At 47.4% G+C, this 24977-nt stretch overlaps 1 long non-coding RNA gene across 2 annotated transcripts in view; it reads right to left on the bottom strand.

Annotated features, from left to right (window-relative positions):
- LOC119964501 overlaps nucleotides 1-24977 on the bottom strand; it is a 69460-nt gene that overhangs the window by 4775 nt on the left and 39708 nt on the right. For both annotated transcript variants that reach the window (XR_005460308.1, XR_005460307.1), the window contains exon 5: nucleotides 11686-11778. This is a non-coding gene — a long non-coding RNA (uncharacterized LOC119964501). The remainder of the gene's footprint in view (nucleotides 1-11685; nucleotides 11779-24977) is intronic.

The following is a 24977-nucleotide window of genomic DNA, read 5'->3' as shown; positions in this document are numbered from 1 at the left end:
ATTCCATTACCACCACAACCTCAATACACTTCTCCTCTCCTAGTGGGAAGACCAGAAGCTGCTTTCTTTCCTGCATACTGCTTAATAATGCCGGTGAGTAGATATTGTGGGCCTGCCATGTTGCCCTCCATCCCTATCTTTTACTGCTGATCTGACAGACCCAGGGCTTGTCAGGAAAGGATTAGCAGCCGCCTTAAGGGGTGTGGAAGCAACAGAATGCCGATGATTGAGCATTTTGGATGGACTTTAACAGCTTCCCTTATTGATTCTTGGGCTGGCCTGAACTTTAACATTTAGCCCTTTTAAATGCATCCACGTTATATCCCCCCACCCCCCGCTCCGCCACCACCACCATTCCCACACCACTCGCAGCAACAATGCAGCAGCATCAAGTCTCCCATGTTCTCTCTCTGTAGCAGTGATGAAGCTGGCAGCTCTGCAAACCTCATGACCCCCTCACCCCAGAAAAATGGGTCAGGATCATGGTACGGTTGGGATGGTGATAAGACGCTCTGTCCTGAAGAAGCACTGCTAACGGAAGAGGAATTTATTTCATTCTTTGACACAGAGGTAAAACGTTCCTTCATATTTTGCATTCCAGCCGTTGGCTAGGAACATCCATTGGCTGTGATACTGTAAGGTAATACTTCTGAAATAGGTAATGCGACCACATTCAACATCTTCCTCCTTCAACCATTGGCTTGAGTATTCTTGGCAAAACTGTTAGTAACATCAGCTGTCAGAAAAGATTTCCATTGGCCAGATAATCAAATAGCCTCCAGGACTTTCTGCAGCAGAATGTATTATAATAATAATCATGACGTGGAGATGCTGCCGTTGGACTGGGGTGGGCACAGTAAGAAGTCTTACAACACCAGGTTAATGTCCAACAGGTTTATTTGGAATAATAATCATAATTAGTGTCACAAAGTAGGCTTACATTAACACTGCAATGACGTTACTGTGAAAATCCCCTAGTCACCACACTCCGGCGCCTGTTCGGGTACACAGAGGGAGAATTCAGTATGTCCAATTCACCTAAAAAGTGCGTCTTTCGGGACTTATGGTAGGAAACAGGAGCACCCGGAGGAAACCCACACAGACATGGGGAGAACGTGTAGACTCTGCACAGACAGTGACCCAAGCCAGAAATCGAACCCGGGACCCTGGATCTTTGAGGCAGCAGTGCTAATCACTGAGCCACCATTAGCTTTCCACTAATCCTCGTCACATTGTACACTTTTTCTTTTGCTTTTACGCTGTCCTTGACTTGCCTCGTCAGCCATGGTTGCCTTGTCCTCCCCTTAGCATGTTTCCTCCTGCTTGGGATGAATTTGTGTTGTGCCTCCTGAGTAACCCCCCAAAACTCCTGCCATTTGACATGGAAATCGATTTGGGGGCCGCTGTCTTAGTCATTGAACAACAAATGTTCTGAAAGCTCCGTTTCCAGCACCTGGGTTTAAAGGACGCTAAGGCCCATCTGGCAACGTAAACGCACCCCAGCGAGCGCGTTTAGCTGTGTGTTTCCTGGCACTCGAATGGCAAGAAACACATGACTATTCAATGCGATTCATGTTGAATAAGGGGCCTGAACGGGGAACATGTGGCCAAAGCCACACATTGCCCTGTTTTTTTACAGTGGGGAGTCCCGCTCACTGGAATTCCCCATTGGAGCAAGAGATCGGGATTTTTTATTTTAAATAAACATTTTATTGAGGTATTTTTTGGTATTATACCAACAACACAAAGTGCAAAAGCTGTCTCCCTCCCTTACAGGTCCCACCTTTATTAACCCCCTACTCTAAGCTAAACTAACACCCCCTCTTCTGCTGACGATTAATTTTCCGTGAAGAAGTCGACGAATGGTTGCCACCTCCGGGCGAACCCTAACAGTGACCCTCTCAAACCGAACTTGATTTTCTCCAAACAGAGAAAGCTAGCCATGTCCGATAGCCAGGTCTCCAACTTCGGGGGCTTTGAGACCCTCCAAGCTAATAGTATCCGTCTCCGGGCTACCAGGGAAGCAAAGGCCAGAACGTCTGCCTCTTTTTCCTTCTGGATTCCCGGGTCTTCCGACACCCCGAAAATCGGCACATCTGGACTCATTGCCACCCTTGTTTTTAACACCGTGGACATCTGCAAACCCCTGCCAAAATACCCGAAGCTTCGGACATGTCCAGAACATGTGGACATGGTTCGCTGGTCCTCCCACACATTTTGCACACCTGTCTTCCACCCCAAAGAATCTGCTCATCTGGGCCACTGTTATGTGAGCCCGGTGAACGACCTTAAATTGTATCAGGCTGAGCCTGGCACATATTGCGGATGCGTTGACTCTACTCAACACGTCTGCCCATAGACCATCCTCTATCTCTCCTCCCAGCTCCTCCTCCCACTTGTGCTTCGGCTCCTCGGACTGAGTCTCCTCTGACCACATAAGTTCCTTGTAAATGTCCGAGATGCTCCCTTCTCCTACCCACTCTCTGGAAACTACCCTGTCCTAAATCCCCCTTAGCGGTAGGAGCGGGAAGGTTGCCATCTGTTTACATAGGAAGTCCCGCACCTGCAGATACCTGAATTTGTTTCCCCTTGCCAACCCAAACTTCTCCTCCAGCGCCCTCATATTCGGGAAGCTCCCCTCTATAAACATGTCCCCCATCCTCTCAATCCCTGCTCTCTGCCATATCCCGAACCCCCCCATCCATACTTCCCGGGGCAAAGCGGTGATTATTACAGATTGGTGACCAGACCGATGCTCCCTTTGCTCCCACATGTCTCCTCCATTACCCCCAGACTCACAGGGCCGCCACCACCACAGGGCTGGTGGAGTACCGTGCCGGCAGGAACAGCAGAGGCGCAGTTACCAACACCCCCAAACTGGTGCCCTTACAAGAAGCCACCCCCATACGCTCCCATGCCAACCCCTCCCCCACCACCCACTTCCTGATCATGGCTATAGTCACCGCCCAGTAATAGTTACTAAAATTTGGCAGCGCCAGCCCGCCCTCTTCCCAACTCCGCTCAAGCATTAACTTCCTTACCCGCGGGGTCTTGCCCACCCAAATAAAGCCAGAGATCACTTTGTTGACCCTTTTAAAAAAGGACTGCGGAATAAAGATGGGGAGACATTGAAACACGAACAGGAATCTCGGGAGACCATCATCTTCACCGTCTGCACCCACCCAGCTAATGACAAAGGGAGCGTGTCCCATATCCGAAAATCGTCCTGCATTTGGTCTACTAGCCGGGCCAGATCTACTTTACGCAGCCGGTCCCATTCCCGCGCTACTTGAATGCCGAAGTACCTAAAGCTTCCCCCTACTAATCTAAACGGCAGCTACCCCAATCGCCTCTCCTGTCCCCTTGCATGGATCACAAACATCTCACTGTTCCCCATATTTAGTTTCTCCCCCGAAAACCAGCCAAATTCCCCTAGAATCATCTGGATTTCTTTCATCCCCTCTAATGGGTCCGATACATACAGAAGCAGGTCATCTGCATAAAGCAGGACTCTGCTCCACACACCCACTCCCCCCCCCCTCACCCCCCGCCCGGTCCAGTCCCCTCCAGCCCCTTGAAGCTTTCAGAGCGATTGCCAACAGCTCTATAGCTAGCGCAAACAACAGTGGGGAGAGGGGGCATCCCTGTCTCATCCCCCGGTGCTGTTTAAAATAGTCCAATGTTGTCCTATTCGTCCGTACACATGCCACAGGAGCCTGATACAGCAACCTGACCCAGTCAATAAAGCCCAGCCCAAATCCGAACCGTCCCAGTACCTCCCACAAATAATCCCATTCTACCCGATCAAAAGACTTTTCTGCATCCATTGCGACCTTCCTACCTTCCAGAGCATCATGATCACATTTAACAACCTTCTTACATTGGCTACCAACTGCCTACCCTTAACAAACCCTGTCTGGTCCTCCCTAATAATGTCCGGAACACAATCCTCAATCCTGGAGGACATAATTTTGGGCAGCAGTTTGGCGTTCACATTCAACAGGGGTATCGGCCTGTAGGACCCACACAGCCCCGGGCTCTTGTACCGCTTCAGAATCAGCAAAATCAAGGCCTGTGACATCGTTGGGGGCAGCACCCCTCTTTCCCTTGCCTCATTGAACATCCTCATCAATACCGGTCCCAGTATCCCAGAGAACCTTCCATAAAACTCCATTGGGCACCCGTCCGGCCCCGGGGTGTTACCTGCTGCATGGCCTTCAGACCCTTAACTATCTCTTCCAACCCGATAGGGGCCCAGAACCCATCTACCAGCTCCCCGTACACCTTCAGGAAAGTCAGCCCCTCCAGGAAGCGTCTCATTCCCTCTGGCCCCGGAGGGGGTTCCGACCTATACAGCCTACTGTAGAAATCCCTAAATGCCTTATTCGTCCCTGTTGAATCTCCAACCAGGTTCCCATCTTCATCATTTACTTTCCCGATCTCCCTGGCTGCCTCTCTTTCTAAGCTGCTGTGCAAGCATTCTGCTGGCCTTCTCTCCATGCTCACAGATCTCCCCCTCGCCTTTCGCAGCTGCTCCACCGCCCTCCCTGTGGTTAACAAACTGAACTCCGCCTGTAGCCTCTGCTGTTCCCTTAAAAGCCCTTGCCTCTGGGGTCTCCGCATACCTCCTACCGATCTGTAGTATGTCCTTTACCAGTCGGTCCGTCGCTGCCCTGTCCACCATCTCCCTATGGGCCCATATCGAGATCAATTCCCCTCTGACCACCGCCTTCAGTGCTTCCCAGACCACCGCTGCTAAAATTTCCCCCATGTCATTGACCTGCAAGTAGCTCTGAATACATTTCCTCAGCCGCTCGCACACCCCTTCGTCAGCCAAAAGTCCCACATCTAACCTCCAGTGCGGGTGCTGGTTACTGTCTTTACTAACCTGCAGGTCAACCCAGTGCGGAGCATGGTCTGAGATTATGATCACTGAGTACCCAGTGTCCACCACCCCTGCCAGGAAGGCCCTGCTCAAAATGAAGAAATCGATCCGGGAGTACACTTAATGCACGTGTGAGTAGAAGGAGAATTCCTTCACCCTCGGCTTCCCAAATCTCCATGCCCCCCCCCCCCCCCCCCCCCCCCCAAATCTGCTCCCTGAACCTTTTTAATTCCTTTGCCATTGCTGGCACCCTGCCCATATTTGAGCTTGAGCGGTCCAAGCTAGGGTCAATAACTGTGTTGAAGTTCCCTCCCGTGACCAACCTGTGCGAGTCCAGGTCCGGTGTCTTCCCCAGCATCCTCTTTATAAACTCCACATCATCCCAATTTGGTGCATATACATTTACTAATACCACTTGCACCCCCTCCAGTTTCCTAGTGACCATAATGTACCGACCTCCCACATCTGAAACTACCCGCCTCAAATACCACCCGCTTATTGATCAGGATCGCGACCCCTCTAGCCTTTGAATCCAGTCCCAAGTGAAAGACCCGACTGACCCAGCCTTTCCTCAATCTGATCTGGTCAGTTACTCCAAGGTGCGTTTCCTGCAACATTACCACTTCCACCTTGAGTCCCTAAGATGCGCAAACCCACGTACCCTCTTGACCGGCCCATTAAACCCTCAAACATTCCAGGTGATCAGCTTAGTTGGGGGGCTTCATTGCCGCCCCCCACCCCCTTCACAAACAGCCATCCCCTTTTTTGGGCCTGACTCCAGCCCTTGAACCGCACCTCCACCGGCCTGTCCCCAAGCAGCCTCCGCCCCCACCTCCTCTCTGTCCCTTGGCCCAAGTCCCTCCCTCGTCAGCAGAACATTCCCCCCCTTGTAACAACACTCTGTAACCCAACCCCTTTGATGAACCGAACATATGCACACCCCTCACTGCGCTTCTGTGAGCTAGCCCATCCAGCTAGCTTGGTGGCTCCCATCCCTGGTGCCAGATAGTCTCCCACCTACTGTTCCCTCCCTACCCACTCATACAAACATACTCCAACATCAAACAATCCCCACACAATTGACCGACAGAAAAACACCAAAATCTAAACAAGCACAATCCATCCCCAACAGTGCAAATGAAAGCCTTAATTCACTCAGTTCTGCCACTGGTCCCAAATCAATACAGAAGGCATTACAAACAGCTTCCTCAAAATGAAAACGAGAAACTTTTAATAAAGAACAAAGAAACAAAAAGAAAAAAAAACCCATGAATGTTGCAGCAAAGTCCAAAAGTTCTCAGTCCACCACCAGTCTTTTCCTTTTCATGAAGTCCAGCGCATCCTCAGGTGACTCAACATAAAAGTCCTGTTCCTCGTACGTGACCCAGACACGGGCCGGATACAACAGTCCGAACTTCACCTTCGTCTGAAAAAGGATTGACCTAATCTGGTTGAAGCCTGCTCTTCTCCTGGCCACCTCCACACTCAAGTCTTGGTAGACCAGCAGGATACTATTGTCCCAATTACAGCTCCGTGTCTGCTTGGCCCACTGTAGAATGCGCTCCTTATCCAAGTACCTCTGGAATCTCACCACCATTGCCCTTGGGGAGTCTCACATTCGCAGCTTCCTCACGAGTGCTCTGTGAACCCTGTCCACCTCCAAGGGTCAGGAGAATGCCCCATCCCCCAGCAGCTTCTCAAACATATTGTGATGTATGCCCCAGCGTCCGCTCCTTCGAACCCCTCCGGGAGCCCAACGATTCTCAAGATCTGCCAGCGGGATCTATTCTCTAGGTCCTCCACCTTCTCCAGGAGCTTCTTCTGCTGGTCTCTCAGCATCCCCACCTCCAATTCCACCGCAGTTTGATGTTCCTCCTGCTCAGTCAGCGCTTTCTCCACCTTCTGGATCGCCCAACCTTTGGCGTCCAATCTAAGTTCCAGCCGCTCAATCGACTCTTTTATCGGGGCCAAGCAGTCCCGTTTCTTCTTAGCAAAGCCTTCCTGGATAACTTGCATCGACTGCTCTGTTGACCGCTCGGTCGACAAACCAGAGGTCCGGTTCGCCGCCATGCTGTCTCCTGCTGCAGCTTCAGCCCAAGCCTGCTCTGTCTTTCTGTTTCTGCCTTTACGAGCACTTCTTATTCTTCTCTCCATGCACCGATGTGGGAATTCAGTACACAATTGCCTCTGTCTTCAGTTTTACAGTTCAAGTCCGGTAGAAAATCAGGGGAAAAGGTCCCAAAATCCGACCCGAGCGGGAACCACCAAATGTGCGGCTAACACCTTCATAGCCACCAGCAGAAATGGGGACATCATTTTTAAATGTTGTCTCGATCTCTGAGGCCCCCAAAACAATCACCGACATTCTCCCCAGCCCGAACACACTGTGGGCGGGACCCTGCCAGATGGCACTGCCAGGGTGCCAGGCTGGCACTGCTAGGTTGCCCAGGTGGCACCAGCAGTGCCAGGATACCAGTATAAATATTCAGGAGGCCCGAGAAGGTGAATTCAAACTGCAATTTATTTCAAGCCAAAAGAAAAGGCCACAACGCAGCATTCAGCACAAATGTCCCAACTGGGACCACCAATCTTACCCATCCCAATCCGGAACTGCTTTTATGAGGTGGTTTCTATGAGTCCCAGCTAATGGGCCTCCGGTCATTAGCAGGGGATCTCTTATTCCATGAGCCTCACTGGGAGATCAATCGGGCCTTCGCTGTGAGTCTCATGAGGGTTATTACAGCAGCCTTCCCTGTTACCCAGCCCTCCCTGTTTTACAACCTTTTCTGTATCCAGTCCATCCTCTTGCATCCTCCTCCCTGGTTCACACCACCCCCACTGTTCCACATCCTCAAGTTCCGAACCTGTCATCTTAACCACCAAGAAGGACAAGGGCAGCAGATACATGAGAACAACACCACCTGCAAGTTCCCTCCAAGTGATACACCATCCTGCCTTGGAAATATGCCACCGCTCCTTCACTGTCACTAGGTCAAATTCCTGGATTTCCCTCCCCAACGGCACTGTGGGCGTATACAGACCACGTGGGCGTACCTAGACCACATGGACTGCAGTGGTTCAAGAAGGTAGTTCACCACTTTTATGGGGCATTGGTTCCATCTTGTTAGGTTTGATGAAGTCTTCATTGACTTTAGCAGGATTGTCTTTATTAACTACTAAAACTATTTATAAATAAAAGGCATAACCTATCAACTGTCCCCAAGCTTAGGTCTAAACTCGACTCCGTCTCACACCACATTGACTCTAGATGCAGCTCAGGTGCTGTCTCACATCACTGTACTCAATCCCACATTAACCCTATATGTGCCAGACCCTTATGCTACAGTCACTACCTTTTCGAGAACAAATTCTAGCCTTGCCAGCGATGCTCACATCCCATGAAAGAATATTCCTAAAACACCTTGCACTGCTGTGCTCATTACTGCATACGTGATGAATTTAAATCGATCACATTTACCTGTGGGTGAAGACTCCGCCTGGAATGAAAGTCTCTTCTGTGTCTCCTAGCCCCGTAAGAAGTCTTACAACACCAGGTTAAAGTCCAACATGTTTGTTTCAAACACTAGCTTTCGGAGCACTGCTCCTTCCTCGGGTGAATGAAGAGGTATGTTCCAGAAACATATATATAGACAAATTCAAAGATGCCAGACAATACTTAGAATGCGAGCATTTGCAGGTAACTGAATCTTTACAGATCCAGAAATAGGGGTAACCCCAGGTTAAAGAGGTTTGAAGTGTCTCAAGCCAGGGCAGTTGGTTGGATTTCGCAAGCCCAGCCCAACCTTCTTTTAGTTAATAAGAAGTCCCCAACCAAAACATGTCCATAATCTTCTGTTGAAATGACAATCTTATCAAAGGAAGTCACAGGTATTGCTGAATTAGGAGACACAAAAATCACCTCAGCGCAGGAAGAACTGTTTTTCCGATCAGAATATCTGATCATTTTGGAGGGGTGGGCCTGAGCAACCTATTCTAGTCTTCGGCTGGTCTAAGGCTAACAAAAATCCTTTTTCATCTTCCAATCTCCTGCCTTCTAAGTGGCCCTTCCCCACAACCTCCCCCCCCCCCCCCCCCCCCTCCCCCCCCCTCCCCACCCACTTGCAGCAGCAGTGCTGAATTTTCTAGCCTTGGGAGAGCAGAGTCTCTCTCACACTGAGGTAGCGCAAAGGGAACTTTGTCATGTTTTTAGATTTCACGATTCCTAACATTGGGGTGTTCAATTTTGATTCCAACCAGCAGATTCCACTCTTCTGCAATGCCGGACAAAACACAATAGCCCTCCAACAAGTACGAAAAAGTGTTGCGCTGGCAAAAACGGACATAAGAGGCTGAAGAGAAAACTATCAAGGTAGGCAAGCAGTGATGACAATGTATTAGGAACCAAATTGCATTGCCTCTGAAATAATACAGGGGCTTAATATTTTGTTTGAACTGAAATTCTTCTCTCTGCTGTTTTAATGGCAAATGTCAATCTATTTCTGGTAACGGACAGAAAAGTGTTAATGGCAATATCACAACTACTTCCAGAGCCAGTACACTTAAGAAATGTAAGCAATGCAGTGAAGATCAACAATTATGATGAATACTTTGCCAATGATGTGCTGGTCATGGCTAAAAAGGCAGCTTCATTTTTTTGTTTTGTTTTACCTCTTCTTTGCGGAGTTACCGTAAGGCCGTTTCACTGCCTCTCATTCTAATGGGGAAGCCTTTAAAAGCGAGCAGAGGGCAACTAAAAAAAATAACTAAGGGAGCAGAAGATGAAATATAAGTGTAAGCTAGACAGTAATATAAAATAAGATTGCAAGAGATGTTTCTCGATATATAAAAGATAGGAGAGAGACAAGAATGGACAGTGGACCACTATGAAAATGAGGCTGGAGAAGTAGTAATAGGAAACAAAGAAATGACAGAGGAACTGAATAGTTACTTTGCATCAGTCTTCACAGTGGAAGACACCAGTGGCATATCAGAACTTCAAGAGAGTCAGGGGGCAGAGGTGAGTCACTAAGGAGAAGGTGCTGGGGAAGCAGAGAGATCTGAAGGTGGATAAATCACCCGGACCGGATGGACTACACCCTAGGGTTCTGAATGAGAAAGCGGAGGAGATTGTGGAGGCATTGGTGATGATCTTTCAGGAATCACTGGAGGCAGGAAGGGTCCCAGAGGACTGGAAAGTGGCTAATGTAACACTCCTGTTTAAGAAAGGAGGGAGGCAGAAGAAGGGAAATTATAGGCCGGTTAACCTGATTTTATGGTAAGATTCTAGAGTCCATTATTAAGGATGAGATTGCGGAGTTCAGGTGAATCACCTAAGGAAGGAGCTCCTAAGCTCCGAAAGCTAGTGTTTGAAACAAACATGTTGGGCTTTAACCTGGTGTTGTAAGACTTCTTACTGCTTTCATCAATATGTCTGTGGACGTAATGTTTCAATAATGACAGACCACAAGTCCTTACTCGGCCTTTTCAAAGAGAATAAAATGATACCACTAATAGCTTCAGCCAGCTTCCAACAACGGGCATTTTGTTGGCAGCATATGAGTCTACCTGTGGGTGCCGTCCAGTCACACAAGATACGCAGCCTAGTCTCGCAGCTGTCCGAAGCACAACGATGGGCAAAACGGCAAAAAAGAACCCCTCTGCATTCAGCAACAGAGGGGCCTTTGGCTTAAAGACGGAGGGATGTAATAACTCTCCCGAGACTCACGGCGATGGCCTGATTGATCTCCCTGTGGGGCTGGTGGACTACGAGCTCCCATGCTAATGGGCGAAGGTTCATCAGCTGGGGCTTGGAGAAATCACCTCATAAAAACTGGCCCGGATTGGGACTGGCATGATCGTTAGTCCCGGTTGGGATTTTTGTGCCTATGCTGCATTGCTGCCTTTTCTTTTGCCTTAAAATAAGCTGCTGCTGGAATTCACCTTCTTGGGCCTCCTGAACTTTTATGGCTGTGTAACTCAGAGGGCTGTGCAACAGAGAGGGGTGTGTACCAGGGAGCTGATCCAATCACACCAGGAACATGCCTGGCAATTAGGCTAAAATTATCCCCAAGATGTCTACTCTGGATTCTAAAAGAGGCAAACAAAGAGTGACTGTCTGATACGGGTAAATGTACAGGAATCAGTTTTTATATCATCCAGGACAATTCAATAGAATATATTTTCCTTTTCAGTTAAGTCAACTAGAATTAACAAGAAAAATGTATCTAGGCAGGACTTGAAAATTTAAATATATTGTTTGTTTTCCTACATCTATTCTTTCCTCAAAGGTTTGTTTTGTGTGATCCTCCTTCTCCTATCCTCTGGACCTTACCTGACTGTAAGAGGAAGGATGCGTACATTCTGTGGGCCCTGGATTAATACAGGTGTCCAAGAGGGATCGCCAACCACAGGAAGTACAGATGGACCAACCCCAGGAAGTACAGATGGACCAACCTCAGGCCCCTTCAGAAACTTGAAAGTAAAATGTTTATCTTTATTTACCTGCCTGCCCTTGTCTGATCAAAAAGTTTGGAGGAGTTTATACTCAAAGGTGGACACTACTACGGAAATAATCACTGCGGGAAACATTCAATAATTGACAACTATTATTAGGGGAAAAGATAAAGAGGTTTACCATAATAGTCTGTGGATCTCATTTATTAGACAAAAACAACATAATAAATCTGTATTGAAATGCTAAGAGTATTTCAATCTTCTCATCTAAAATCACGTTTCCCATCGATATTGCTTTTGCTGAGTTGTCGATGAAAAACTGATGGTAAAAGAACGGTAGTACTCACATTATAGATCTGGGGAAAGCTGCTGATGTTGGGTTGAAATTCAGATTCCATGCGTCTCTTCCAGTTTACATTTTCCCTTTCATCATGTGTGATCTGCAAATAACATATGCGTTTTGTAAATAATATATGCAGTTCTTTCTGCCCACACACTAAGAGCCAAGAACGGCTTTGTGAATACTTGCTAAAACGCTGGTTTCTACTTCAGCATAGCCACAGAACTGGCCTGCTTTCGCCAGCAGGAATCAACTCATCTGTGGTGAAGTCAGTACTTTCCGCTTTCCTGTCTCCGTCTCCACCCCTCTCACACCTCCCTCCATTATTGTTGCTGTCACTATTTAATTTACAGCTTCACTCGAGCACACCTGCTAGGTGGCTACTCCCTTTCCTTAAAAGGGTAACACCTTGGTTTAAGTCGCTGCCATACTTAATGCTGAGTCAGCAGCCTGTTCTCATGTCCTTTCATTTCGCAGCAACCCGGAACCTTCTGTGTTTGCAATAACTTTTGTGTGTAGGATGTGGGGATTAAGAGGGGTTTGTTACAGCAGTACGTCTGGTCGGATGTAAGGTTTGTTTCTCTGCCATTCTGCCTCCCAGTAAATCTCTTCTGAATCGCACAGAGTAGGGATGGGGTTTGCTTTAAATCAGCATTGTTGACAGTCGAGTCATTAACGTTGAAACTCTATCACCATCAATCTGCCAAATATACTTTTGTTAAACCATTGATTCGATGCAGAGAAAGGGCTCCAGCTACCATTGCAAAGGCTGCCATTTGAGGTGTGTGCGCAGCTGAGCAAATTGCAGCTATGACTATATACTTCGAACAAAGTAAAATCAGGTTTTGGGAGGGAAAGGGGAGAACGCCGTCAACGTAGACAATGGCGGCTTCTGTTCGCTCTTTATTTCTCAGGGAAGTGGCATCTAGTGGGCTCACTGCGTGAGAACTCCACTGACACTTGAAATAGGTGGAGCTTGTCTGCTGTCCGGATTTAAGCGTCTCCACTCAAGGGTTTTCAATAAAACTTATTTAAGATCGAAGAAAGAGATTTGGGTGGCAGCGACCCGGCAGTGATTTGAGAGCCGATTTACTCTTAGCTGCCCCTGAAAGGCCTCCCGCCATCACCCCTTTTAAAATCTTAGCAAAGAGTCAACAATATGAAAGAAAACAGTGCAATTTATCACCAGCTGCATCAGACAGGAGGAGGAGTAGGTGCAAAAACCTAAGTAAGAAAAGCAGATTTTTGTGAAACCTTTTGAAATAGGACCAATTTGATTTTTGATTTTCTCAAACGGTGCTTTGAGGTTTTGTCGAAAGACATTCAACGATTCATTCTTTTCCCTTTTTGTACCTCAGCACCAATGACTTTGTGGTATTCAATGTAAGTAGCTTAAGAATTAATGCTTCCACGTGTCATGTAGACAGATCAGCTAACATGGAAACCACCCAGCATATTTGTGAGAACCTTAATTAATGGGTCCTTTTTGATGCCTAATCAAGTTTGACGGTGTGATAACCTTCACAAGGACTGCTGGGGATCACTGATTACTCTCCCCATGGAGCTCAGGAGTACAAGTTCCCATGATAGCATGGAGGCCTGACCAGTTGGGACTCATTAGTGAGCCCTTTAAATGCTGCTCCCAGCCGGGAGTTCTGATAGTCCCGAACTGGGATATTAGTGTTGTACGCCATGATGGCGGCTTTATCTTTTGAGTAGAAAATAAACCTGTTTCGCTTTCTCCTTCGTGTTCCCTGGATTACTGCATTGGCAATGAGAATCAAATACGAGATTCTGGACCGCCTTCATTGAAACTTTGGTCCGGAACGCAGTGTGAGCAGAACCCACTAATGCCTCTATTCGAGAACTTGAGCCGTATGATGCGGGTGTAGAGGACTGGCCCCAGTAGATTGAAATAATGCACTATTTTTTTTTGTGCAATGGCATAGAATGTGACGACTGACGCAAGATAATCTTTCTGACTACTCGCAGAGTCCCAACGTTCAGCATCATGAAGAGTTTGACGCACCCAGCAGCCCCAGATTCAAAAACTGGTAGAGTTAGTGGCAAACCACTCTGACCCAAGACCATCGATAATTCTTCAGCATTGCAGATGGAAGATGGCTGGAAGGACCCCTGAGAATTGATGATGGAATTCCTGACCAGGCTCAGGAAAGTGGCGCAACACTAAATATGGAATATTCCTTCCTGAGACGTTACAGGATCGATTGGTATGCGGGATAAACAACATTGTGCCACAGCAAAAGCTCTTATGGGTGGCACGGTAGCACAGTGGGTAGCACTGTTTCTTCACAGCGCCAGGGATCCAGGTTCGATTCCGGCTTGGGTCACTATCTGTGCGGAGACTGCACGTTCTCCCCATGTCTGCGTGAGTTTCCTCCATGTGCTCTGGTTTCCTCCCCCAAGTCCCGAAAGACGTACTTGTTAGCTGAATTAGACATTCTGAATTCTCCCTCTGTGTACCCAAACAGAGGCCAGAGTGTGGCGACCAGGGGATTTTCACAGTAGCTTCATTGCAGTGTTAATGTAAGCCTACTTGTGACAATAATAAAGATTTAGTATTATTACTAGCAGAACCCACCCTAGACCTTAAAAGAGCCATAGAACTGGCATTGTCTCAGCAGAGAACTCTGAAAAAGGAGCCCAGGAACTTCAAGGGTCAATGCATAGTAGCAGGTTCAGTGTAGGACGACGCCCATATAGAAAGACCAGTTTCCCCTTTGAGAGTACTCACGTGCCCCACCTACCGCATGTCCACCACTCAAGAACAGGGATGGAGGGCCAACAAAATCCATATATATTAGGGAAGCTTCCCCAGAGGACTTCAAGGAACATTTGCAAATTTGCAGTACCTTGGCCAAATGACATGCCAATGGCAAGACAGCCAGGCATCAACAGATTATGCCACCCAGGCCAGAAGCCAAAGCCGCCTCAGGCTAGGCCTTGTAAATCCACCAGCCCAACAGGACAAAATGATACAGCTGAACTGTATCACTGCTCCCAAGGTTTCCCCGATTAAAATCAAACTCCAGGTCAATGCTCACTCTCTGGAAATGGAAGTGGACACAGGAGCTGTCATCTCCATTATTGGGGAACTGCCTCCAAATGGGCATCGTGTCCCTAGGCCTGCGAGATACCAGGGCCAGGTTGGCCACGTATACGGGGGAATCTACGGATTGTAGGAACCACCGTTACCCCGGTTATCCAAGGGCAGCAGACGGTCCGACTCCCTCTGATAGTCGTATGAAGATCAGGGCCTGGTCTTCTGGGCAGAGACTGGCTCCAACTGGACCAGCAGCAAATTTTCAAAATGGGAACTGACGGACTGTTGGAGGTCACTGGAAAGTACTTCAGTGTATTGCAGGAAGGCGTCGGTATAATCAAGGGCAAAGATCTATGTAGACCCCGATGCCCGGCCTAAGTATTTCAGGCTCGACCGGTCCGCTATACCTTGCTCACCAAGGTGGAGATCAAATTTGTGCAGTTGGAGAGTCTTGGCACCATATGCCCGGTGCAATTTGAGCATGAAATGAAAATGAAATGAAAATCGCTTAATGTCACAAGTAGGCTTCAAATGAAGTGACTGTGAAAAGCCCCTAGTCTCCACATTTCAGCACCTGTTCGGGAAGGCTGGTACGGGAATTGAACTGTGCTGCTGGCCTGCCTTGGTCTGCTTTAAAAGCCAGCTCTTTAGCCCTGTACTAAACCAGCTAAACCAGGATTTGGCTGAGTCAGTAGTCCTGGTCCTCAAGCCTGGCAAGTCAGTCCATCTTTGCGGGACTATGAACTAAGTGTTAACAGAGAATCCTGTCTGGACCGGTACCCCATGTTGCGTATCGAGGACCTCAATGCAAGACTGACACTTTTAATAAACTTGATATGAGCTACGTGTATCTCCAGCTAGAGTTCAAGACAGCGTCCAGAAAATACATAACCATTAATACCCATAAGTTCTTGTATGAATACACCCAGTTTCCTTTCAGAGTCTCATCGGCGTGCACCACTTTCTAGACCTTAATGGAAAATATCCTTCAAGGGATGCATAAGGTGGCAGTGTACCTAGGTGATATGTTAATGAGAGGAGCTACTGAAAAGGAACATCTGACAAAGCTGGAGGAAGTCCTACGATGATACTGTAGTGTGGCTTCCACCTCAAGTGGGAAAACTGTTTTGCAGGCAGGCGAGATAGCATCGATAACGACGGCCTGCACTCTGTAGAGGACTACATGTAGGCGATAAAAGGGGCACCGACCCTGAGAAACATGACCAAACTGAAGTTGTTCCTCGGCCTCATAAATTATTACGGGGAATTCGTCCGCAACCTGGCTACTGTCCTGGCACGCCTACACGCCCTTGTGGAGAAGCACCATAAATGGTTGTGGTGGGCATGGCAGGATGAAGCATTCAATAGCTGCTATCATCCAACATCTTGCCGCACTACCACAGACCACAGGTACTAACATGTGATCCCTCTCAATATGGAGTAGGGCAGTGTCTCCCATTGGTGGAACGATGGCACCAAGCAACCAATTGCATATGCATCACAAACCTTGGCAGATGTGGAACGACTCTACACCCAAATCGGAAAAGAAGGATTGGTCGTCATGATATTTGGAAGAATGAAATCCCATTCCTACGTCTACGGCCGGCACTTTACGATAATCACAGACAATAAACCCCTGTTGGACCTTTTGAAGGACAAAACGATCCTCCCCATAGCCTCGGTTCAGATCCAACGTTGGGCATTATTGTTGGCAGCCTATGTGTACTCCATCGAGCCCCGCCCTAGTGCATACATCACCAGTGCCAATGCTCTGAGTTGCCTACCACTGCCCAGAAGCTTGAGCCCTCCGCCAGTAATGGAAGAAGTCATAATGTCACTAAATTTCCTGAATACCCTCCCCGTACCCACGAAATAAGTGCAGGTGTGGACCCAGAAGGACATCACACTGGCAAAACTACATCACATGACCCTAAGTGGCAGAATTCGAAAACACCCACAGGGGATATGAAGCGTGAAAGTTGGCATCATCCTGTGGGGAACCAGAGTGGTCGGCTCCTGCCGAAGTCAGTGCCCAATCTTGACGAAGCTCCCCCACATTCACCAAGAGGTCTCCAAGGTGAAGATGTTCACAAGGAGAAAAGTTTGGTGGCCCGGGCTTGACACTAACAGTGAGCACCTGGTGAAATAGTTCCCCTTGTGTCAAGAGAACCAGAAGCCCACACTTCAGCCTCACTGCACCCATGGGAATGGCCAGGGATACCTTGGGTGCAGGGTCATGTGGCGGGCTGTTCGTGGGATCGATGTTCTTCATCTTTGTTGACGCCCATTCTGAATGGATGGACATACAAATCCTCTACCACTCCCAACATGACCAAAGAGAAACTCCGGCAATCATTTTGTGTTTATGGGTTACCGGGGATCCGTGTGTCAGACAATGGGGCTCCGTTCACCAGCCGAGAATTCCAGGCATTTGGGAAGTCCAACATGATTAAACATATCTGAATGGTGCCATCTGAACCATCCATCCTCCAATGGCCTGTCTGAATGTGTGGTTCAAATGTTTAAAAACAATATGAATAAACAGACCGCTGGTTCTCTCGACACCAAATTGGCCTGGTTTGTCTTTGATTACAGCGTCTTGTGGCTGACTGCTTGGCCTTTACCACAGCACAGACACACTCAACATCTCAGTGTTTCAGTGGAAACTCAGTTTGAAGTCATGAGGCCCATGCTTATTGCCATGCAGGCTCAGACCACTGTCATCAGTTGCCACTGTTCAAAACGGCTTGCAGATCTTTCGCAGCAGCCGAGCAATCTGTGCTCCAGTAGGTGACTAGGATTGCTGAGGGGCTGCCCTAGAGCAGCGGTAGTGGCCTCCTGGTGCATGAACCTGCTTGCCCTCACCCAGAATGTCATTATTCATGCTTCCACCACTGCCACTCCACCGGTACCCATGCTGTTTCCCCTCAGCCAGACAGCCCAAACCGCCACTGCCACTCTCAAGGTGCGGCAGTTCAAAGCCGGACCCTCAAGGCCCATTCAAAGCCATCCTGCAGGGCAATCTGCAGCCACCCCCAATGAAAGTCAAGAGCCTTCCACCAGCCATGCTGTAAGGTTTACATTGTGTACGAGTACTTGGACTGTTTTGAATGTGTAACTTGGAGCGTTTTTTGAATAAGTAGTCATGGAATGGATATTTTTTTGGTGGGTTTTATTTTGGGACTTTGGTCAAGAGGATGTTGTGATGCTACATAACGGATGGAGGCGGTGAATTTTGGAGGCGCTATGATGTTGAGATGAATTCTTCGCAGAGTTTGAATCTAGCTCTCTGCTCACAGACAAATTGTCCAGCCAATAAGGATGGCAGATGACTCCTTCTCTTCCACCTCGTCCCTTTGAGCACAGCTTCCCCTCTCTGCTGCCAGAACCCCGGTTCCAAATTCAAAGCAACTGTAAATACAGCCCCGATTACTGAAGCCGCCTTTCTCCGGAGTGGCCAGTTAACTCTGATCTCTGTCAAGCGACAGAAATGCTCCTGTAAAAATCCCAAAAAACTCCTCCTCCAACAATTGCCACAGTGGCCCAGATTTTCACCATCACAGAGAGCCTGATATTTTTGCTTTCTATTTTTCTTGGGGCTGGAGTGGAGTTGGGCTGGGGTTCATAGATGTACGGATTATAGAAGCAGCTGGCCATTTAAATCATTAGCTTCCTCCACTTAAGACGGATTTTGTTAGATCATGGGTGGAATAATACAGGCGGTGCTGGCTGGGGGATGGCATTCACCATGCCAATCCGCCATGTAGCCATAAAGCACTGTAGGTCACAATGTACACAATGTCAGACTAACTTGGACTTACAACCCTCAATGGGGAAGACACCTTGCTCTCTTGAGCTGCTAGCCAAATCCGATTGGCCGGCAGCTCCTTAAGTCCTGGCAACACCAAGAAGGCATCAGTGGCCAGTGCCGAGACCACAGGAGAAGATGACAACCAATACATCCCCCCTGCAGGCAAGTGTTGGGTCGGGAAAATTTTGGTTGGTTAGAGAGCGAGAGGGATGGGTTTAAGGGAGGGAGTGGGCAGGAAGTAACTTCAAATTTCACAAATTGCTTCATTAGCTGTAAAGTATTTTGGGTAATCCTAAGGTTGCAAAGAGGTCTATATGGGTTGCATCTTGCCAGCCCTTTAGAGATGGGCGAGTAAGTGGGGCTTGTAAAATAGTGAATGAAGGGGGGGGGGGGGGGGTGGAGTGGCTTTTGTCTTCCCACTGCCAATCGATTTTATTGGAGGTGGGGAAAAATGGATTATGTCTCCCCCACCCAGAGGCTACTGGCATTTTAGCAGCTGCAGGTGGTCCCTATGGCATGTGGGGAGACTTCTTGGTGAATGCTGGGGTCTTGAGGATGGGGGGACATGTGCCCTTCAAATTGGGCATTCTGTAGCCCATGGAGGGGCCCCTTGGTGGCAATGGTCACCCCAATGGCAACTAACGTCAACAACTATTGCCGCCTCCCTGCCCAATTGGAACCTAATTAGCCCTATCAACCCCAGAACCCACTTCACTTAGCTGCGAGTGTGGCTCAACCACCCAGACCAAATTCAGTGCTCTAAGTGCTAATCTTTACAGCCAATGAGGTACTTTTGAAATGCAGTTACTGTTGAAATGTAGAAAACGCAGCAGCTAATTTGTTCACAGTGTGATGAATGGAGGATTATAGGAATATTGGATTCTAAATATTAGGGAAATTTTAGGGTTAAAAGCCTGGGGTTATATTGTGTTTGACTGCAGTGGTCATGTTTTTACAAAGGGTTTTCTTTTGCAGGGCCTGGGAAGCTTTAGGAGCCAGAAGATGAAATTGACCAGAAGATTTTGTTTTTCAGTCTGGGCTACTGCTTGCAGTTTGACTTGGGAAAATCCCTGGGAGTTAATGTGCTTTCAGCCAGGGGAGTTCATTTGTTTTTCAGCTTGGGAAGATGATGTCATTGCTGGGTGGAGCTAAGGGATTCAGAGGCATTTTGAAAAAGCTTTGGAGAAAGGTTGGAGTCTTATCTGTCTGACTCTTAGTCCAGAAGTCTCTCCCAGTAGGATAGTTATAAAAAGAGTAATAATATTTCAAGCAGAGCAGTCTTGTCTGAGTACAATTAAGACGCTGAAACAAGTCAATTGAAACAGCTTTTTGAAGACATTCAGCCAGAGTCTGCCAGGTTCCAAATCTGTTCTGTAAAGCCTGTATTATTCTATGGCATGCTGATTTTTAGATGGATTGAGAGCTGTACATTTATTTTCTTGTTTTTTAATGGGGAATTGAGTAATAGTGTATAAGGGGTAATTGTAAGCTGTTCTTTTTGCGTGTGAAGTTGAAGAGTTTAATATTGTATTCATAATAAAGTTTTATTGTAAAAAAATACCAAATGGCTACTTCTTCACGTAATCACTCCTGGAGGGAATCATAAGAGAAACAAAGGAACACGTTTGAGAAAGTAGAATAAAATGAAAGGAAGGCAGACACAAACAGCTATAATCAAAGAAACAAAAATAGATCAACAGAGTAATTGAGAAGAAAACAAATACATTAACTGGCAAATGGATAACATCACCCTCTGTGCATTGACCTAAACTGGTTTCCAAAAAAGCAACTCCTTGACTTTAAAATTCTCGTCTTTGTTTTCAAATATATTTATGGCTCTGCCCCTCCTTATCTCAGCAATCGCCTCCAATCCCATAACGCTTCAAGATATCTACAGTCCTCCAATTCTGGTCGCTTGCACATTTTTGATTTTAATCATTCCACCTTTGGTAGTCTTGCCCTTAGTTGCCTAAAGCACTAAGCTCTAATGTCCTAAGCACTGGAATTATTTCCGCAACTCACTTCACCTCTTTTCCCTCCTTTCAAGATGCTCCTTAACATTTAACTACCTCTTTGACCGCGATTTTGGTCATCTGCCCCAATATCTCCTAATAAGACTATGGCCAAGTTTTCAAAGCAAATTACTGCGGAGGCTGGAGTCTGAAGCAAAAACAAAAAATGATGGGAAATCTCAGTGGGTCTGACAGCACCTGTGGAGAGAGAACGGAGCTAACGTTGCGAGTCTGGATGACTCTTGGTCAGAGCTCTGAAATTCAGAGTCGAAACGTTAGCTCTGTTCTGTGTCCACAGATGCTGTCAGATTCGCTGAGCATTTCCAGCATTTTCTGTGTGTGCCAAATTCTGTTTGATAATGCTCCTGTGAAGTCTCTTGAAACATTAAAGACACTATTATAAATGTAGATTGGAAACTCTTATAATAATACAAGTAGGTGAGGACTGCAAACTTTTTGCCTTATTTATATATAATATAAAATCCTGCAACTGCAATCTTTACCAATGCTGTCAGCAGTGAGCTATGATTTACAGAATAAGTTTAGACTGAGGCTAAAAGTAGTAAAATGATGAATGAAGTCAGGGAACTGTCATTTCGGCAAGATGCAGCCTTTTATGAACATTGCCCCTGACTGATGCAATAAGCTGAAGACAAAACGCAATTACGTTACTGTTTAAGCTAGACAGGAAGAGCTTGACAGACATTATCGTCTATTTGTATCAGAGAGGAAACATGATTCAATGACCGCAGAATCAGAACTTTTTAGTAATGGGTGGGTGATGAGGGGAGATTTCCTGAAACAGTCATGTCATCAGTTAAAAATAAAGTATCACGACGGTATCAGACGTGCAGTGAATAGATTTGAAACGATCCTTTTGAGGAAAAATTGGCATGTAAAAGCTCTGTCTCAGTCGCATAGCCAAAAATGGTCATTCCTCAATACGCACAATAATTGTGAATGCATTTCAGCCCTTACAAAGATCTTCAAAAAAAGAAATATTTTTTTTAAAGAATGTTTATTTTTAGAAACAACATTTAAAGCTGTTAGTGCAGCGAGTACTGGCTTCTTGATTGTCGAGACTGAAGTCCCAGGAACTCACTGCTGTGAGGCAGCACCATTGCAAAACGTCATTCAACAAAGTGCCTCATATGTCTCAAGGAGGAGAATTGCCGTGAGTGAGAGTCATTGTTGGGTTACTATCACGCACCTCCTAGTAGGCCCGTCATGTACATCATAAATCTAGAGATGCTCAACTCTGGGTAACCAAGGGTCAGCTTATGTCCTGAGCACTGCTGTCCCTCTGCGGCATTGTGCTGCTTCTCTGATATCAGCTTTTGGACGCGCAGCTGCTCTAGTGTGCTAATAAAAGAGTTGACTTGCCAGTCCTGATGCTGAGTATCTGGCACTAAATCTCCTGTTCATGGGCAAAAAAATAGATAGGTAGAATTCACCCGCAATTAAAGCTACAGCAGTTTTCTCCTGGTAATGACCATCTCTCAGTGTTAGCTCAGTACCATCGTGGTATCAAGATAACGAATCGCTACAGAGCCATTCAGCCCATCAAGTCTGAACCAACTCTCCCAAAGATCTCCATACCTAGGCCCACACTCCAATCCTATCCCTGTAACCTCGTCTAACCTGCATATCATTGGACACGAAGGGGCCAATCATGGCCAATCCACCTAACCTGCTTATCTTTAGACACTAAGGGGCAATTTAGCATGGCACATCTTTGGACTGTTGGAGGAAGCTGGAGCGCCCAGAAGAAACCCACGCAGACATGGGGAGAATGTGCAAATTCCATACAGACAGTCACCCAAGGCCGGAATTGAACATGAGTTCCTTGGAGGGGGGGGGGGGGGGGGGGGTTGCCCCCATTACCCTTGGGTTGTTGGGTGCAGGACAGGATGGGAACCTGGGTTTCCCTCTGGCATCCAGGCACCTTCACACTGCCAAGGTGCTTGGCTGGCACTGCCAGGCTGGCAGGGGCACGGTTAGGGTGTTCCAGTGGCCGGGCCCAGGTGTCAGGGTGGCATTGCCAAGGTTCTGGTTCTGATGGGACCATGCCCATGAAAGGGGGATGAGGGGGTTATGAAGAGTGGTGGGTGAAGGGCAGGTATGAAGGGGTCTCATAAGGTTTTGGGGGTTAATGGTGGAGCCATGAAAGTTGGGCGGGGTGGTGAATGGTGGGTGGGGAGGCTGTAAAGGGGAACCCTCAGCAACCCCATTGTGGGGTGTGGTCACTTGGGTGGGTATGGGATAATGCACACGTGTGACATTGCCTGTGGGCGGAAGTGTGGGGGACCCTCATGCTCACTTAGAGATCGGGGCACCCTTTCAAAATGGCAGCGGATCCGGTTTCACGGGCGAATTCAGCTTCCCAGTAATGAAAACATTTCTAAGTGTGTGCTTGACAAAGGAGAAAATCCCTGAGGCCCAAAAAATAGACAAGGAGAAATCTAACAGCCTGGCCGTGCCCGACTCGGGACATGATGCAAACTGTAAATCTCACGAGAGACCTTGTGCAAAATTTACCTGGTTCACTGCAGTTCGTGAGATCTAATGGGATCTCGCAAGACATCACGATCTGGATCCTCCCTACAATGGCAGGGCTCAAATCTGCATATTACATTGTGCAGTTAGGCACACTTACTGAGGCACACGGAATCAAATCCACTTATCGAGACTCAGCCGGGCACCGCTTAACACTGGTCTCCACAAATGGGGAGCAGGCATACCGGCACTTTGGGGAGTGTCCCCAGCAATCAGGGACGCTGGGTGGTTGGGCTCTGGGTGGGGTGGAACCCTGGTACCTTGATGCCACCTAGGCTCCCTGGAACCGTCAGCCTTGCACCCTGGCAGTGTCACCCAGGTGCCACCCTGACACTTACAGGTGGCACTGCCAGCCTGGCAAGGGCACTGCCAGCCTGGCAAGGGCACTGCCAGCCTGGCAAGAAAACTGCCAGATGCCTGAATGGCATTTTGCCCAGGCTGGGGATCGGGCCTGCGGGTCCCCTGCACTAATGAGTTGGGGCATGATGATCCCTTACACGTGAGTTAGGGCATTGGGAGATACAGAGGCTGCGGTGAGGGGTATCTGGCGATCGATTCCTTCCTGCACTGGCAAGTGAGTGCAACATTTCAAGTGACCAATTTGCTATACTATGGAAAGATCGAGTCAGACTTACCCTGTTAAAAGGGTTAAGTGGCAGCAGGTAAATTCATCAGCTCTTGAAATAAAAATCAGCCTTGGAATTTGTTTTTCCCATCTCCCTGGTAATAAAGACCCTCCAGTGTTCCTGATTCAATGCCCGACAAAATCCACACAACCTTTCACTAAAAGTTAAACAAGTCATAATCATTTATTTTGGGGGCAATTAAAGTGTCTCCAAACGTGAGCTTCTTATCAAAAGGCATTTCCCAAGAGGAGTTGGAAACAGTAAAGAGTCTTTTAAAAAAAAATAGAAACAAAACCTCACTGCAGCAATGCAAATATTTTCCAGAGGAAATTGGAAGCAGCAATGAAGTCAGCATTACTGGCAAGCTCGACTTCTGTCCCTGAGTGTTTAGCCTGGAAGGTAGTTTTCCTGGATGAATTTTTGTTTAATTTTAGAAAGAATCCAAAGATAACATGGGGTATTTCCAAGATGCACCTACTTCTGCTCTGACTTCTATTTATAAAGCTAAGTGGGTCTGAAACTGAAATTAATGACACAGAGAGCTCTCCACTTTTTTCCATACTGGTGTCTGACGCAGAGAAGACACGGGGTAGAAAAGGAAAGAAGGGGAACAAGATGCTCAATCAATGCCTCCCCCCACCACCACCTTACACCCCCAACATTTGTCAATTTTTTCTTGCATGATTGAAATTAAAGTGAGATGTCCAAGTAGAAGAGAACACGTTCCATCTTTGTCATTGCATTCAGGAACACTGCAGATTTAAATTAGATAATGGAACATAACTGGAACAAAATGGTGTGGGGACATGAATTTAAGAAGGCGGGCAACACTGAAAAGGTGTTCAAAAAACCTTTTGTACTCAATAGGGAAGTTTATAACAATTGTGAACAAAGAATCATCTTTATTTTCCAGTCTTCTTCAGGCCACCCAAAGACCTTTCAGTCGGTGGGATTTCAGAGGCAGGTCACATTGCTAGGTGTTGTGGGTAATCTTGTGCCGGGGCATTCAGTGAATAGTATTGAGACAGGGTTGGTGGTACAAACTCCTCCTCTTGCTTCATTTAACTGTTTCTGATGGGCCTGCTGCAGACTGAACTCCAGAAATACAAGAGCAAAATGGTTGGAGTAGAGACTCAGTCAACCCGGTCACTGTTTCTGATTTGTGCGGTTGCGCAATTGAACACTGTCCAGGGAATGGTCAGGAAAATCTCCCCTGAAGTGACAAAAAGA

This window comes from Scyliorhinus canicula, chromosome 4 (genome assembly GCF_902713615.1).
Source record: "Scyliorhinus canicula chromosome 4, sScyCan1.1, whole genome shotgun sequence".
Classification (NCBI taxonomy): Eukaryota; Metazoa; Chordata; class Chondrichthyes; order Carcharhiniformes; family Scyliorhinidae; genus Scyliorhinus; species Scyliorhinus canicula.
This window is presented reverse-complemented; position numbering and strand designations above follow the sequence as displayed.